At 37.5% G+C, this 17,341-nt stretch overlaps 2 pseudogenes across 2 annotated transcripts; one reads left to right on the plus strand and one right to left on the minus strand.

The window, feature by feature from the left end:
- The first annotated feature begins 2,147 nt into the window (after window positions 1-2,147).
- Window positions 2,148-5,634, plus strand: LOC149189848 (putative pentatricopeptide repeat-containing protein At3g13770, mitochondrial pseudogene; annotated as a pseudogene). Its single transcript, XR_016255610.1, has 3 exons — window positions 2,148-4,887; window positions 5,056-5,382; window positions 5,583-5,634. The product of XR_016255610.1 is annotated as a putative pentatricopeptide repeat-containing protein At3g13770, mitochondrial pseudogene (transcript).
- Window positions 5,635-5,852: 218 nt separating this feature from the next.
- LOC149189849 (coniferin beta-glucosidase-like) lies at window positions 5,853-17,117 on the minus strand (annotated as a pseudogene). The gene is made up of 26 exons (XR_016255611.1): window positions 16,505-17,117; window positions 16,305-16,371; window positions 16,119-16,177; window positions 15,846-15,921; window positions 15,663-15,734; window positions 15,469-15,556; window positions 15,076-15,328; window positions 14,887-15,002; window positions 14,436-14,656; window positions 14,275-14,300; window positions 13,893-13,995; window positions 13,578-13,686; window positions 13,229-13,457; window positions 12,977-12,980; window positions 12,190-12,500; window positions 11,923-12,070; window positions 11,739-11,797; window positions 11,467-11,542; window positions 11,292-11,363; window positions 11,109-11,196; window positions 10,527-10,968; window positions 9,488-9,750; window positions 9,060-9,362; window positions 6,910-7,005; window positions 6,740-6,804; window positions 5,853-6,614 (listed from the first exon to the last, which is right to left on the minus strand). The product of XR_016255611.1 is annotated as a coniferin beta-glucosidase-like (transcript).
- Window positions 17,118-17,341: the final 224 nt, after the last annotated feature.

Raw genomic sequence — 17,341 nt, forward strand, 5'->3', positions numbered from 1 at the left:
AAGCCAGAAATAAGGTCACTGCAGAAGAAACAAATTCTTGGTACACGTGAATTCACCCTGGCAAGCAATCCATTCAAACCTTCTATGTCGAGTTTTCTCCGTGCTAAATATTTATACTTTTCTGCCTTCCATAGTTCCAAGAGAACATTATGGTCAGAAAAATTGTTGCAATTAGGAAGGGACACCAACCTCCCTGTGGTACCTTATTCAATACAAATGATAGATAAACGCCTTCAGAGATAGCAAAAAACAAAGTGAAGGGTAGTATAAGCAAAATATTTTGTGTAAACGATGTCCCGTGCACTATTTATCATAGATTATCCTTCTAATATTCTCACCAGTGAAGGAAACAAGCTTTTCCAAGTCCCAAAAGTCAATAAAAACAACATATTATCAATACAACAATGCAAAGGTTTCTATCTTCCTATATTTTACATCACAATTGAGCATCAAGGGCTGGCACTTCCAAAGGAGCGTGATCAATTCTTCTTAAAATTCGCCACAACCAAAACAACACCATCAAGACCAGTAACAATATAAGTAAGAAAAATAAAATATCTAACCATATATATGCTATTATTCTCTGTTGGTAATCCATAAGTGGTGACATTTCAAGAGCTGATGCAGATTCAAGCAGCAAGCTAGCCAATGTTGTCAATTTGCTGTAAAACATTTGGTAGACAAACTTTGAATCTCAAATTCACCAAACAATGAGCAAGATTAAATAGCTCTAATTATCTCCATATAGCCCAGCTCACATGTCCACTATCAAAACTGAAGTAAATTGAAAATGCTCTCAAAACCTTTACCTCTTCCAAAACATAATTTAAAAACACATTGTGACATCTTGTCCATCTTTTACCTATCTAATGATAACCTAAAAATCACAGAACTTTGGTAATCTTCTTCTACAATGCCAAGATTTCAAATCATGATTCATACGTATGGTCTATATAGACTCAAAGGTCATGCATGCTCATTAGTCTCCACCCTAGATTGATGAGCAACATGTCTGCTAAATAAAAGCATAGATAATCTACCATAAATTTAAAAATGAATGCATATTTAAAACATGGTAAATGCTTAGAATTTTCATTATATATTGAATATCAATACATTATGATATGAAATAAGGCAACATTTTTCATCCCTGTGGTGGAAAATAAGCTCGAGGGAAGCAGCTAAGAGCCATGGACTGTTTTATGATTGAGAATGTTGCTGTAATCAATGCTTGACTGGCTACAATGGCTGCTAAAGTGGCAACAATGAACATTGACTAATACATAGGCTATGGTATTGCTTTGTAAAATGTAGAGCCTATGTCCCCTGGGTTTTTTTATCAAATAAGCCACTTGTCTCATATATGTGATAAGCAGAGATGGGTAAACCAACACACAGAAAGCAAGCTGCAACAAACAACCCAAATTTCTCATTACGGTACTAAAACTTAAGGAGGATGAAGCATGCAGGTATGATGAAATACTAATAATTCTGTCCTTGACATATAGCTTGGACCTGGATTGATTTCCTGTTGAAATGGCCCAAGTCTACAAACATGGCCTCAGCACCTGGATCCAGTCAGAACAAAGCACTGATGTTAGTGTTTCTATTTGTATAGCTTTAACATAAATAATTGGGATGAAGTTATGAATTTTGTTTGAGAAAATCATTGGTATGGATTTATCAATTGAGTTAGAAAACAGTTCCAAGTATACTATATGATAAAATGAGACACATATCATCATGCGAATAATCAATACCTGTTATACATAAGACTACACCTCCAAGCATCACCCATCCTTATTAGTGAAATTCATGAAAGTAATAGTATATACAATATGGGTTGAATGCCTTGAATGCTCCAGGATAATATTTCACAATATTATATTGTCCTATCATGATGTTGGTCACGAACCAGGCAATCATTATGGGTGAGAACATGAAGCTAACTTTACTTGTACCGAGTACCTACACTCTAGATGAAACACCAATGTATTCAAAATGCTTCTCTGAGTATGATGATGGTGTCCGAGCTGTTTTAAATAGGTGAAATTCTGATAAGATGAATGGCACTGAGTGCTATGAATTTCACCTGTTTAAAACAGCTCGGACACCATCATCATACTCAGAGAAGCATTTTGAATATAATGGTGTTTCATCTAGAGTGTAGGTACTGGGTGAATAAGCGGAGAGAGTTTGGTTATGCTCTCAAAGATTATCCCAAAGAAGAACAGGGAAGTAGCCATGATATAGGTGTTCAGAATTCTACATATTGCAGGTTTGTTCAGGTGGATCCTAATATTTATGTTCGTCGCTTGCTGGAGTGCGGAAATAGCAGAGCCCTAGCAGAGGGCAAGACGGTTCATGGCCATATGGTTAAAACCGGCTTTGAGCCAAGCATCTATTTGTGGAATTGTATGATTGACATGTATGTCAAGTGTGGGAGAATTAAGGATGCATGCCAAGTGTTTGACACAACGCCTGAATGAGATGCCTGTTCATGGACTACGGTTCTTACAGGTTATGCAAAATGTGGGTATGTGGAAAATGCACGGTGTCTGTTTGACAAAATGCATGAACGTAGCATAGTTTCCTGGAATGCAATGATTGTGGCATATGCCTGATGTGGTGATCAGGTTGAAGCCATGGATTTATATGGCCAGATGCAATGGATGGGCACGAAACCTGATGAGTTCACCTTAGCCAGCGTTGTAAGTGCATGTGCAAGCATGGTGGATTTAGGATATGGGAGGAAAATTCATGGACCGGTTGTTAAGCTTGGATTTGAGTCAAATGTATTTGTTGGGACTGCTCTTGTTGATATGTATGCTAAATGTGGGAGAGTAGATGGTGCACGCCAAATTTTTTATTTAATTCCGGTTCAAAATATTGTTTCTTGGACTGCCATGGTTGCAGGATATGCCCAAAATGGGCAAGCAGACGAGGCCACAAGGTTTTTTAATCAAATTCACTAGACCGGTATGAAGCCAAATGAGTTGACATTTGTCAGTGTCGTCAATGCGTGTGCTATTCTCATTGATTTGAGGTTTGGCAGACAGGTCCATGCGTACATTATCAGAAGTGGATTCCAGTCCCAAGTTTCCGTGTGCAATGCTATTGTTACAATGTATGCCAAAACTCAAACCATAGAAGATGCACTATGTGTGTTTGATAAAATGCAGGAACGAGACTTAATCTCATGGAATGCAATTATTGCAGGATATGCACATAATGGCCATTATCAAGAGGCCTTAAAGCTTAGTTTCCAAATGAAACAGATAGGTGTGAAACTGAATCAATTCACTTATGCAAGCATTCTCAGTGTAAGTTCCAGCTTACCTGCTTTTGAAGAAGGTAAACAACTTCACGGTCACATTATCCAGACTGGTTTTGACTCAAATATGTTCGTTGGAAGTGCTCTTGTAGACATGTATGCTAAATCTGGCAGCCTACAATATGCCCGTCAAGTGTTAGACAAAATGCCTGAACAAGATGTGATCTCCTGCAATGCAATGATTGCAGGGTATGTGCAGCATGGGTATAGTGAAGAGGCTCTAAAACTCTTTTGTCAAATGCAACACACTGGTTTGAAGCCAGATGAGGCAACTTTTGCTAGCATTGTTAGTGTGTGTGCCAACCTAGCAGTTCTTGAGCATGGAAGACACATCCATGCCCACATTTTCTGTATGGGGTTTGAGTCACCCATGTCTGTGGTCAACGCCCTGGTTACTATGTATGTCAAATGTGGAGGCATAGAAGATGCACGGAAAGTTTTCGAGAAGATGATTGAGCGTGATGTTGTCTCATGGAATGCAATGATTGTTGGTCATGCTCAGCATGGGGATGGGGTGGAAACCTTGAGACTTTTTGAGCAAATGCTACTGACAAGCATTAGGCCAGATGCCATAACCTTCCTTGGTGTTCTCTCTGCTTGCAGCCATACAGGTCTAGTAGATCGAGGACATTATTACTTTCATTCCATGAGGCATGAACATAACATCACACCAAGAATGGATCATCATGCCTGCATGATTGACCTTCTTGGTCATGCTGGTCGTCTAGACGAGGCAGAAGATTTCATCAATAAGATGCCATTTGAACCTGATGTCAGTATCTGGGTGGCATTTCTCAATGCTTGCAGAGTTCACGGCAATATAGAAATAGGAAAGCGTGTCGCACAATTGCTTTTCGATTTGGAGCCGTAAAATACTTCTGCATATGTGCTGCTTTCAAATATCTATTTTGCAGCTGGCAGGTGGGATGATGCAGCCAAGGTTAGAAAAATGATGAAAGACAGAGATGCAAAAAAGAAGCCAGGGTTCAGCTGGATTGAGGTCAAGAATAGAGTACATGCATTCATGTCAGAAGATAGATCACACCCACAAATAGAAGAAGTTCATGCAATGTTGAATACATTGGCCGGGCCAATGGAGGAGGCAGGTTATGTACCGAACACAAACTTTGTCCTCCATGATATGGAGGATGAACATAAGGAACATGTCCTCTACCATCACAGTGAGAAGCTAGCCATTGCATTTGGGCTTATGAGCACACCTCCTGGGGCCCCTATTCGAATAATAAAGAACCTTCGTGTATGTGGTGACTGTCACAATGCTGTCAAGTTTATTTCTAAGATTGTTGGACGTGAAATTGTAGTAAGGGACATTATACGTTTTCACCATTTTAGGAATGGAACGTGCTCTTGTCAGGATTATTGGTAATACAAGATGAAGTTTGAGCACTATTTGGGAGTGGCTTGAATGCTTCTCTATACTATCCTCTATTGGTCTAGAAGTTGCCTCTTGTGACACGCGGAAATAAGGAGAAACATGCTGAGAATATGTCAGTTGTCTCGTAGCTTCTTCATGTGGAGCAGGCTCACCTCTGGTAAGTTTCATACAAGATTCTGTATTGCTTTGATAGCATGAATGGATGCGTTAAAAGTTTAGTATGTTAAGCTTGATTATTGACAAGACGGTTCTGATCTTGTTGCATGACACATAAGACACTTTCTTTTATAGTACTCATTTTTAACATTTTTGGTTGTCTTTATAGCTGCACCAGTTTGGCAAATTGTCAAAATTTCCCTTTGGAGAAATGTTAGGAACATCACTTTCTAAAGAGAACAAAAGCATGGGCGAGAAGCAACATTACAAAACATATGTTTTTTCACAATTCTGCTTTTTATATGTTGAAGTGCTAATTCGGTCATTTATCATTATTGAGTTGCTCAGAAGGAGGGATGCAATCGATCTTTCTTGATCAGGAAACCAACTTGAACTTTTGAATGGAAGGGAACAAATGGCATGTTGATTAATGTCAAACATTGAGGAATCCCAACTTTGGAACGGCACGACATTGTTTATGTAAGCCCCCATCATTGTAAGTCAGGTTTATACTAATTTTATATTATTTCAGAATAAAGTTTTGATTTAATTTAATTACAATTTTAAGCTAGTAAAACATCAAGTACCCTAGAATGTTTCCCACTGCTAGACGTTTTTTGTTGAAATTGCTTTACACACCCCAGAAATGCTTTGCAGCTAGGCCTTCCAATTGATATCATTTTTCTGCAATTCCAGATGTCAAGTTTCTATTCTAGAGTGATGGAGATGCAGCATTGCGTGTTGGTGGGAACAGAAAACAGATAGAAAATATCAAAAAATTGAAAATAAATACTGTGCACAGGAGCTCCACAATATTTCAGAACTGTGAATAATGGATAACCTTGTGTGATCATGCCTCGCATGCATAAAAGGCAAAGAAATAAGTTATTTAACCTGAATTTTAAAACCCTCCAACTCAGTATACTCTCATAATATAGAGGATCCTTTATTTTTTAAAAGCAGAGGAATATCAATGCATGTATGGTATCTGCAACTTTGAATAAAAGGCATGGTTTGACCACTGAAAAAAACCTTGTGTTCTTTAAAATATTATTCATACAGTTTTTGTCTCCATGGACAAAAATAGTGCTTTCAACAAGTCAGCCAACCAGCTACCCTTGCAAAGGACAGAGGAGGTTCAAACATATCCAGAAAGAGCCGATCTAATTTTCTCAACCAATCTCTCATGCAATCCAAATTGACATGATTTGCCAAGAAGACAAGGCTCCCAAGGAGTCAATCATGCAGCTTGTTGGACTTATTTATATACTAGATCTTTATTACACACCACCTTACATGTACTATTTTCCACAATAATAATTTGAAAGTTTTAAGTAGGGAGTCAAGATGGCTTTACAAAAATGGCACTGTTTAGGCCTGACACCTGGTTAAATTAAAATATATACCCTTTAACGAGGAATATAAACGGCACACAGATAAGGCACGCAGCAGCAATGGTGGGTACAACAACTCCCTGATCAAAAGCCTTTCTAATACCCCCTGTCCTGGTGACGTGTTGATAGATCAAGTATGCAGAAGCCGCTATGGAAATGACTATTCCAGCTTGGGTTCCTCTGCAAATCAACAACATCCCATAAACTACCATCCACATTTCCAAACACCAATTCAATCATTTGTTAAGGAAAACAACAACTTGCCTCAGGTTCATGGCTTGATAAGGAGCAATAATCACCAGTAACACAAATAAAAATGGCAGTTCCAATTCCCCTGTTCCCAACAAATTAAGTTTGTCAAACACTACAGTTCTGTCATGCAATTCAACTCAATATACTGTGCAGGAAAGAACGACCAAGTAAGTAAAATAGGATGGCATTTGAGTTCTTGTGACTCACCAGGAATGTAGTAAAATAGTCTAACAAGGAAGACCAAAAAGGCAGTCCACAAACCATAATCACCTCTGTAATAATGTAGACAAACAAATCCAAATGTGGGGTGAAGTTTAAACTCTTAGTTCACTTCACTGGAATTTGTCTAATTTTGCAACTGGGAAGAACCTGGTCACCTGATCCAAGAAATGACATCTCCAGGTGCCTCTAGGGCCAACAGTGGAACAAGGAAAGATTTGTCGATGGCTGTGTGCTTTCATAACATCAAAACCCTGCAACACCATAATTGAATCATTTTTTGCCTCAACAACTGCTCGAGTCCCAAAAATAAAAGTTGAATTATGACTGAAAAAAGCCTAATGCCTTTTTTAGAGTACTGACCTTTCGAAACGGGCAAAAGCAAAAGCAAATAAAACTTGAGACATTTGTGTATAAAGATCTAAAGCTGAAATAAAAATTAAATTATGAACCCCAAGAGAGCCTTTGAGGTATTCCATTTTCTGAGAGGAATATATTGACAATTAGAAACAGCCAGAAAGCAAAAGCTAAAAAGCTCAACAGATTGCTGTAGTAGAAAAATCTAGTAAATTGAGGTTGCCTATCCCAAATTAGTTAGCATTCTGAAGGAGCCCCTTGTCTCAACAGTAGGCTTGAGAGAGATTGTCCTTAACAAAGTTATCCTTAGCAGAGTTTTGAACTTGAGAGAGATTGTCCTTAACAAAGTTATCCTTAGCAGAGTTTTGAGCTGATCTTTAGAGGGGGGGATTGTATAGCTGGAAAACCAATCCGAGATGCTCTAAGAGAGATTGTCATTAACAAATTTATCCTTGGCAGAGTTTTGAGCTGATCTTTAGAGAGGGGATTGTATAGCTGTAAAACCAATCCAGGATGCTCTAAGAAAGGCTTATCTAATCATTGTTTTACACAAATTCTGCACAAAAAGAAAGATGACCGAGAAAGCAATCATACTCACTTAACCGATCAACCATTAAGTTAGTAGGAGACACCACTTCATTGACAATACCACTCTGTTATCCATATCATTATGTTAGTAAGATACACCACTTCATTATAACTAAACTTTAAACTGTATCCTATCTCAGTAAAAACTAATAATAATCCAATTACTATAAGAAAATAGATCCTTATATCATAAACAAATTATCTTTATACTAATTCAATATTTAACTTCACCATAATATTATATATAAACTTAATATATGTTCTTTCTCAATAAAGAAAGAAAAAATTACTTGTTTTATATGGAAAATCATTTAGAATTGAAGTCACAGAGGCTTAGAAACAAAAATGGGATATTGCCTAAAACAGCCTGCATATCTTGACAATTGTGAGTTATATAATCCGTGGTATTATCTTGTTTTAAGAAGACAGAAGGCTCAGAAACAAAAATGGGATATTGCCTAAAACAGCCTGCATATCTCGACTTATTGCGAGTTATATAATCCGTGGTATTATCTTGTTTTAAGAAGACAGAAGGTGTACTGGAGCAACAATATCATATAATGGATTGAAAATAGAATGTGTTGTAATCAGATCGAATAACGGATTGAAAATATCAAAATTAGCAGAATGAAAGTAGATTCTGTATCCAGTAACAAATTTGGCATCAAAATAGAAAGGATGCCAGATTAAGCGACATAAAAAAATTGACAGAAAACAGATAGAAAATATCAAAAAATTGAAAATAAATACTGTGCACAGGAGCTCCACAATATTTCAGAACTGTGAATAATGGATAACCTTGTGTGATCATGCCTCGCATGCATAAAAGGCAAAGAAATAAGTTATTTAACCTGAATTTTAAAACCCTCCAACTCAGTATATTCTCATAATATAGAGGATCCTTTATTTTTTAGAAGTAGAGGAATATCAATACATGTATGGTATCTGCAACTTTGAATAAAAGGCATGGTTTGACCACTGAAAAAAAACTTGTGTTCTTTAAAATATTATTCATACAGTTTTTGTCTCCATGGACAAAAATAGTGCTTTCAACAAGTCAGCCAACCAGCTACCCTTGCAAAGGACAGAGGAGGTTCAAACATATCCAGAAAGAGCCGATCTAATTTTCTCAACCAATCTCTCATGCAATCCAAATTGACATGATTTGCCAAGAAGACAAGGCTCCCAAGGAGTCAATCATGCAGCTTGTTGGACTTATTTATATACTAGATCTTTATTACACACCACCTTACATGTACTATTTTCCACAATAATAATTTGAAAATTTTAAGTAGGGAGTCAAGATGGCTTTACAAATATGGCACTGTTTAGGCTTGACACTTGGTTAAATTAAAATATATACCCTTTAACGGGGAATATGAACGGCACACAGATAAGGCACGCAGCAGCAATGGTGGGTACAACAACTCCCTGATCAAAAGCATTTTTAATACCCCCTGTCCTGGTGACGTGTTGATAGATCAAGTATGCAGAAGTTGCTATGGAAATGACCATTCCAGCTTGGGTTCCTCTGCAAATCAACAACATCCCATAAACTACCATCCACATTTCCAAACACCAATTCAATCATTTGTTAAGGAAAAAATCAACTTTCCTCAGGTTCATGGCTTGATAAGGAGCAATAAAAATGGCAGTTCCAATTCCCCTGTTCCCAACAAATTAAGTTTGTCAAACACTACAGTTCTGTCATGCAATTCAAATCAATATACTGTGTAGGAAAGAACGACCAAGTAAGTAAAATAGGATGGCATTTGAGTTCTTGTGACTCACCAGGAAAGTAGTAAAATAGTCTAAGGAAGACCAAAAAGGCAGTCCACAAACCATAATCACCTCTGTAATAATGTAGACAAACAAATCCAAATGTGGGGTGAAGTTTAAACTCTCAGTTCACTTCACTGGAATTTGTCTAATTTTGCAACTGGGAAGAACCTGGTCACCTGATCCAAGAAATGACATCTCCAGGTGCCTCTAGGGCCAACAGTGGAACAAGGAAAGATTTGTCGATGGCTGTGTGCTTTGATAACATCAAAACCCTGCAACACCATAATTGAATCATTTTTTGCCTCAACAACTACTTGAGTCCCAAAAATAAAAGTTGAATTATGACTCAAAAAAGCCTAATGCCTTTTTTAGAGTACTGACCTTTGGAAATGGGCAAAAGCAAAAGCAAATAAAACTTGAGACATTTGTGTATAAAGATCTAAAGCTGAAATAAAAATTAAATTATGAACCCCAAGAGAGCCTTTGAGGTATTCCATTTTCTGAGAGGAATATATTGACAATTGGAAACAGCCAGAAAGCAAAAGCTAAAAAGCTCAACAGATTGCTGTAGTAGAAAAATCTAGTAAATTGAGGTTGCCTATCCCAAATTAGTTAGCATTCTGAAGGAGCCCCTTGTCTCAACAGTAGGCTTGAGAGAGATTGTCCTTAACAAAGTTATCCTTAGCAGAGTTTTGAACTTGAGAGAGATTGTCCTTAACAAAGTTATCCTTAGCAGAGTTTTGAACTTGAGAGAGATTGTCCTTAACAAAGTTATCCTTAGAAGAGTTTTGAGTTGTTCTTTAGAGAGGGGGGATTGTATAGCTAGAAAACCAATCTGAGATGCTCTAAGAGAGATTGTCATTAACAAATTTATCCTTGGCAGAGTTTTGAGCTGATCTTTAGAGAGGGGATTGTATAGCTGTAAAACCAATCCAGGATGTGGAGCAACAATATCATATAATGGATTGAAAATAGAATGTGTTGTAATCGGATCGAATAACGGATTGAAAATATCAAAATTAGCAGAATGAAAGTAGAAATCACTCACCAGCCCACCATAAAATCATTTGCTCTTTGAGTAGCAGCCACATCTGTGGATTTATTGGTAAGAGGTATCATCCAATGTACTAAAATTACTAATCCAATCCAACCCTTTTGCTTTTCCTGCATTCATCGAGAAATTTATAAAATCTCATAGAATGAATGGAGATGAACATAGATCAGAGAGGAAAAGAACCCGATAGGTTTTCCTGTACAGCTCCACAGCAGCTATATGTGATAGCAAAACATGGTGACCAACAATATATGGCTCAACAGTTGAGTTTCCAGCAGTACAATTTCCAAATGGTTGGGAACATCTTTGAGGTGGGAAAATGCCGTCATCATATCCTGCAGTGCCAAAAACATTGGGCTCATTGAAAGTGGACCAATATTTCACTCGATCACCAAACTCTCTGAAACACACATCTGCATAACCTTTAAAATCCTCCCTGCATAAGATCGAAGTAGATTAGAGAACTCTGCTTCTCTAACCATAAGGTTATTAATGCACCATAAATTGATGCTTTGACTTGTGTGTCAACCCACATGGGAAGAAAAACAAGAACAGGAGATGACATAAGATGTTTACACAATCTGTGGATTTAAGAAACCTCCATAGGAATCTTACAGAGCTTGGGGCAGATCAAAGTGGTACAATGTCACATGTGGTTGAATGCCTGAGACATGCATTGTGAAACGATTAACAGTTTTGAGGATGATAGTCACAGGAATAAAAACAAAGTAGAGAGACAAGTTTGTCAATAAATACTACCATGGGACAAAAGCTCATTTATGAGGTTATTATACTACTCAATGCCTTTTGGGTTGATGGGTCCTTCGCCATCTGCATCAATATATGTGAAATAGTTATTTCCTACCATTGTCCATTGAGTGTTTACTAAATTCTCAGGATTAAACATGTGGTCAGAGCTCAAACAGAAATATACCAGGAATAAGCCTGGGCCATGAGATTGAAAATCTATAGGCATCTACTCCCATCGCAGACATTAGATCAATATCGTCCTTCAAAACCCACATGAAATTTTGCATCAGGTTGATACCCAAATCATCTAGGAGTTTAACTATTGATACATTAGTATGAAAACAACAATAATGGGGTTGGACATGCACATAAAGCTTGAGGATGGCTTACAAGTAGCCACTGCATATAGGTTGTCCTAGTGACATTTATTGTTCTTAGATTTGTAGATAATAATACCTTGTAACGATGGTATTGATCAACAGCTACATCTCCATTACCTCCATCCACAGTAATCCCTGACAATACAGTTAAAACAAACAACAGCTCACTTCCAGCCTTGGCCTTGAAAGTCCCAAAGTAAAGTAAGGAACTGGGTAGAATGCAAATGAAGGGATGAATGAAGATATGTGATGAAACAGACCTTCCCTGTGAGTGAAAGTGTCAAAGATGCTTCGCTTCCGGCCATCTTCTGCTGCAGCTCCTTCATACTGCAGAAAACCAAATGTTATTTTGCAAAGAAACACGCTGGACAGTATTCCATATGGGCACAAACTGGAATTGAGTTTGCCATGGCAGAATTAGCACTACTGGGCAGTTTCGAAGTCCTGGAGACAAAAAGAGTTCAGAGGGCATGAGGAGGGGTTCGTAAGGAGAGAGGTGACCACCTAGAGAAACAGAGTGTGAATACTGTGTTGCCTTGGGGAAGGTTATCTGGGGCTGCCTTGGGGAAGGTTATCTGGAGCTGGCTTGGTGCCAGTGGAAACCTCCCTGCCAGATAGAAAATCTGACTTTTGCAGGCTGGACTACGGTTTTGAGCCCTGAGAAGTAACCTGTGAGAGTTTACTCTCAACAACTGTAACGGAAGGAGGAAGCTCGGGGGAACTTGGACGTGATTGCCATTGCCAGTTCCATAGGCTGGGAGGTGTGGTCCTGTCCCGAATTCACTTTCTTGGAAAACTGTGAACGCATCAGATAAGTAATTATGTTTATGATATGCTTCTGAGAATCCAACAGATAAGAATAAGTAATTCCGTTTAGGTTATGCTTCTGAGAATGCATCAGATAAGAAAAAGTAGTTCTGTTTATGTTATGAGAATGCATTAGATAAGCCAAATAATACTGCTTATGATATGTTGCTGAGAGCGCAATAGATAAGTAAAGAATACAGCTTAAGTAAGAAAAGACTGCTTTTGTTATGTACCTATGAATTAAACATGTAACTGGGACAACAAGTGGTATATGTAAGACTTACACAGTACTTATTTGAGTATGCATTCTTGGACAAATAAATTGTGCAATAGATAAGTAAAGAATACAACTTAATTAAGAAAAGACTGCTTTTATTATGTACCTATGAATTAAACATGTAACTGGGACAACAAGTGGTATATGTAAGAATTACACAGTACTTATTTGAGTATGCATTCTTGGACAAATAAATTGTACAAATTGATAGAGCATACTGTGAGATATACCTGTCTAACAGGATTGAAATGGTAATGTTATTCAACCCATAATCAACAGAGACACTGTGACTGATAAACCAACGTAAAGGGAGTAAATGAACCATGTTCATAGTGCCAATATAAACATCATATATTAGATGATGTAAAAACGTTTTGGAAATGAATATAAACATAAATATCAAATTTGTTTAAGAAAATCATGCCTAAAATATACCGCATTGTTTTCCTAAAATTGGGTTTCAATTCTTGGTTCTATAAGACGTTCATAGGAGTGTAGGTGTTGAGGAGAATTTGAGATTCAAGTCTTGATTCTCTGCTTTCCCGCCTCTGCAGAAAAGTCTTGTACCAATGAGCAGATAGTTTGGGATAACGCTTCAAGCTGTCGTTGAAGTCCACATAATGAAGACCAAAACGCCTAGTGTAACCACCCACAACTTCAAAGTCATCTAGGAAAGTCCATATAAAGTATCCACGGATGTCTGACCCATTCCTGCCACAATGAATAAACGTTTTAGGTCCGAGATATTCATCATTTCACAAATTCCTTGATTTCATTAATTGTTTCATAAATGGTGTGCCTTGAATGAAACACTGTATGGTCTTTGTATACCTTATTGCTGCAAGCACATACTGAAGGACATCATGATGGAGATCCATCCTGAATTTGTCATTCAAAGCCTCAGAAAGGGGAATAGAAGAATTATTAGGCTCTGGAAATCCTGTCCAGACATGAAAGCTGATATTGTAAGTCCAGAGCAGAGCAGATAATCAGATGGTCAATGATCAAAAAATGATATTAGCAGTAGCACCAATCTATATGTATATTTTCTTGAACCAGAATAAATCCTTAAGTGTACAGAGAGCTCTCATTGAGGACTTGAAAACCTAACTTGTGCTAAAGGAATAACATGACAAGAGTGCCCACCATTTTCATACACAATAATAGGAATATTATGGGAACGGTCCTCAATATATTCAAGCGCTGCTTGCATGCTTTGTGGTACAACTGGCATACCAGAGAATGATTTCTGCCACAAATTTCGGCATGATGTAAATATTTTTTTGTCAAGATATAAACATACTTAAAACATAATGTTAAAAATTTATAAAAATTATAGTCGAATTTTTGGATTCTATTTGTCTCTCGGTTGAGAATTACGTTTCTAAACTAAGGCAGAGTTTAAATCCAAAATTTCTATCGAACTGTAAAATTCTACATACCGTATATTTATAAAAAGGCTTATGCTAAAAAGAAAAAGAAAACATATGATTATAATAGGACATGTGATTCTTCAAAATCTTCTTACATTGAGGGGAATTCCATCTCGCTCCACTGCATTTATCAAGCAGTACAGAACAGCCATAAAATGTTCTTAATAACAATGTTTTTGCAATGTATGAGTATAGAAAGGCTGTTAGAAAATGAGATTTATTGAGTTAAATCTATTTGTGAAAATGACTCTCGTACCTGCAATTCCAATGGACATATCTTGAGTATAGTCTCTTGACATAAGTTCACCTTTTCTTGGAACATCAAAACAATACATGGTAAAATAGTGATTGACACCAATGAAGTCCAATGACCCTTGTAACTTTTGAGTCTGTTCCTTTGTAAATGAAGGTAACCGAGAACCCACTATATTCCTCATGCTCCCTGGATAGTCTCCAGAAACAAATGGGTCTAAAAACCTGGATTTTAGAAAAAGAAATTAATTCAGGGTGGTTGTCTGCCCTCAACCAAACAAAAGTACACATATTTGCATCCACTTCCACAATATAGCTGTTAATTATTTGAATCACTACGAAAACCCCAACTGAAAAAGAGAAGAAATAACAATTGATGAGACTGCTCAATGGCACTGAAGCTTCTGGTTGAAGCATAAGTTAACTTGAAATACACTGTTAAAGAAGTCACTCACCAGCCCACCATAAAATCATTTGCTCTTTGAGTAGCAGCCACATCTGTGGATTTATTGGTAAGAGGTATCATCCTATGTACTAAAATTACTAACCCAATCCAGCCCTTGTGCTTTGCCTGCATTCATCAAAAAATTTAGAAAACCTTATAGAATGAAGGGAGATGAACATAGATCAGAGAGGAAAAGAACCTGATAGGTTTTCCTGTACAGCTCCACAGCAGCTATATGTGATAGCAAAACATGGTGGCCAACAATATAAGGCTCAACAGTTGAGTTTCCAGCAGTACAATTTCCAAATGGTTGGGAGCATCGTTGAGGTGGGAAAAAGCCTTGATCATATCCTGCAATGGCAAATAGATTGGGCTCATTGAAAGTGGACCAATATTTCACTCGATCACCAAACTCTCTGAAACACACATCTGCATAACCTTTAAAATCCTCCCTGCATAAGATCGAAATAGATTAGAGAAATCTGCTTCTCTAACCATAAGATTATTGATGCACCAATAAATTAATGCTTTGACTTGTGTGTCAATCCACATGGAAGAAAATCAAGAACAGGAGATGACATAAGATGTTTACACAATCTGTGGATTTAAGAAACCTCCATAGGAATCTTCCAGAGCTTGGGGCAGATCAAAGTGGTACAATGTAACATGTGGTTGAATGCCTGAGACATGCATTGTGTCACGATTAACAGTTTTGAGGATGATAGTCCCAGGAATAAAACCAAAGTAGAGAGACAAGTTTGTCAATGAATAAAACAAGAGCCCTACCATGGGACAAAAGCTCATTAATGAGGTTATTATAGTACTCAACGCCTTTTGGGTTGATGGGTCCTTCACCATCTGCATCAATGCATCAATACATGTGAAATAGTTATTTCCTACCATTGCCCATTGAGTGTTTACTGAATTTTCAGGATTAAGCATGTGGTCAGAGCTCAAACAGAAATATACCAGGAATAAGCCTGGGCCATGAGATTGAAAATCTATAGGCATCTACTCCCATCGCAGACATTAGATCAATATCCTCCTTCAAAACCCACATGAAATTTTGCACCAGGTTGATACCCAAATCATTTAGGAGTTCATCTATTGATGCATTAGTATGAAAACAACAATAATGGGGTTGGACATAGATATAAAGCTTGAGGATGGCTTACAAGTAGCCACTGTATATAGGTTTGTGCTAGTGACATTTATTGTTCTTAGACTTGCAGATAATAATACCTTGTAACGATGGTATTGATCAACAGCTACATCTCCAGTAGCTCCATCCGGAGTAGTCCCTGACAATACAATTGAAAAACAAACAACAGCTCACTTCCAGCCTTGGCCTTGAAAGTCCCAAAGTAAAGTAAGGAACTGGGTAGAATGCATATGAAGGGATGAAAGAAGATATGTGATGAAACAGACCTTCCCTATGAGTGAAAGTGTCAAAGATGCTTGGCTTCCGACCATCTTCTGATGCAGCTCCTTCATACTGCAGAAAACCAATTGTGGATTTTTCACATTAACATCCCACTCTATGAATTGGGAGATGGGCATGTCTTCCCCATAATCATTGAATGAATGAATATATACATAAATATATGAATGATGAAGCAGAAAGAGACCTGGTAAGCAGAGGAACCAACACCAAAAACGAAGTCTGGAGGAAAGTCGTTTCGAGAGAGGTGTTGTGTAGAGGCAGAAACAGTAGACAGACTCACCAGGATCAGCAGTTGTAAAATCGAACCTACCATTCTCATGTCTGCCAAAATAGTACTGATTGATTGAAGATTGTAAGCTTAAGCTTTACAGACAGGAAGGAATGAATGAGGGCACCCAAACAGCCGTGCAGAGTGGTGTGACTTTATATAGAGCAACCAGGCAATTCAAATGATGTCATTATCATCGAAATCAAATATACTGATGAAACCAGCTCGACATTGGTGAGATCAGAAATTGGTTCATGTTTGACATCGATTCCAGAAGTGAGACTGGTGAGATCCGAAATTGTTGCATCCTTAACATCGGTTCCAGAGGTGATACATGACCACGTTCAGAAAGGCTAATTGCCCAGAGAGGGTCACATATGATTGGGGAATTTACAACTGGTTTTAACTTTCTCTTCAAGGAAGTCAAACCATTATTTCCATCCAAATCTGTGGCATGTTAGAAAGGGTAGAAGTTGCAGAAATTTTCAAGGTGTGGGGTCCTATGGACGTGTTTTCAAATTCCTGGACTCTTACTGAGTTATAAATTTCTAGTGTTTTGACATTTACTAATTCCATGGTTATATATAACCAATCGATTATTTGCGATTATATTTTTGGTTTTTCCATATTTTGTAATGGGAATTTAAAAAAATTATAAATTTCAAATAACTAATTTTAGATTTATTAATGGTCAAAAAATCAAATTTGTTGAGATGTAAATTTCTTTTAGCTTGGTAAATATGTAGTTAAAAT

This window comes from Pinus tabuliformis, chromosome 3_1 (genome assembly GCF_031772625.1).
Source record: "Pinus tabuliformis cultivar Carrire ecotype Pingquan chromosome 3_1, CPIR1, whole genome shotgun sequence".
NCBI lineage: Eukaryota > Viridiplantae > Streptophyta > Pinopsida > Pinales > Pinaceae > Pinus > Pinus tabuliformis.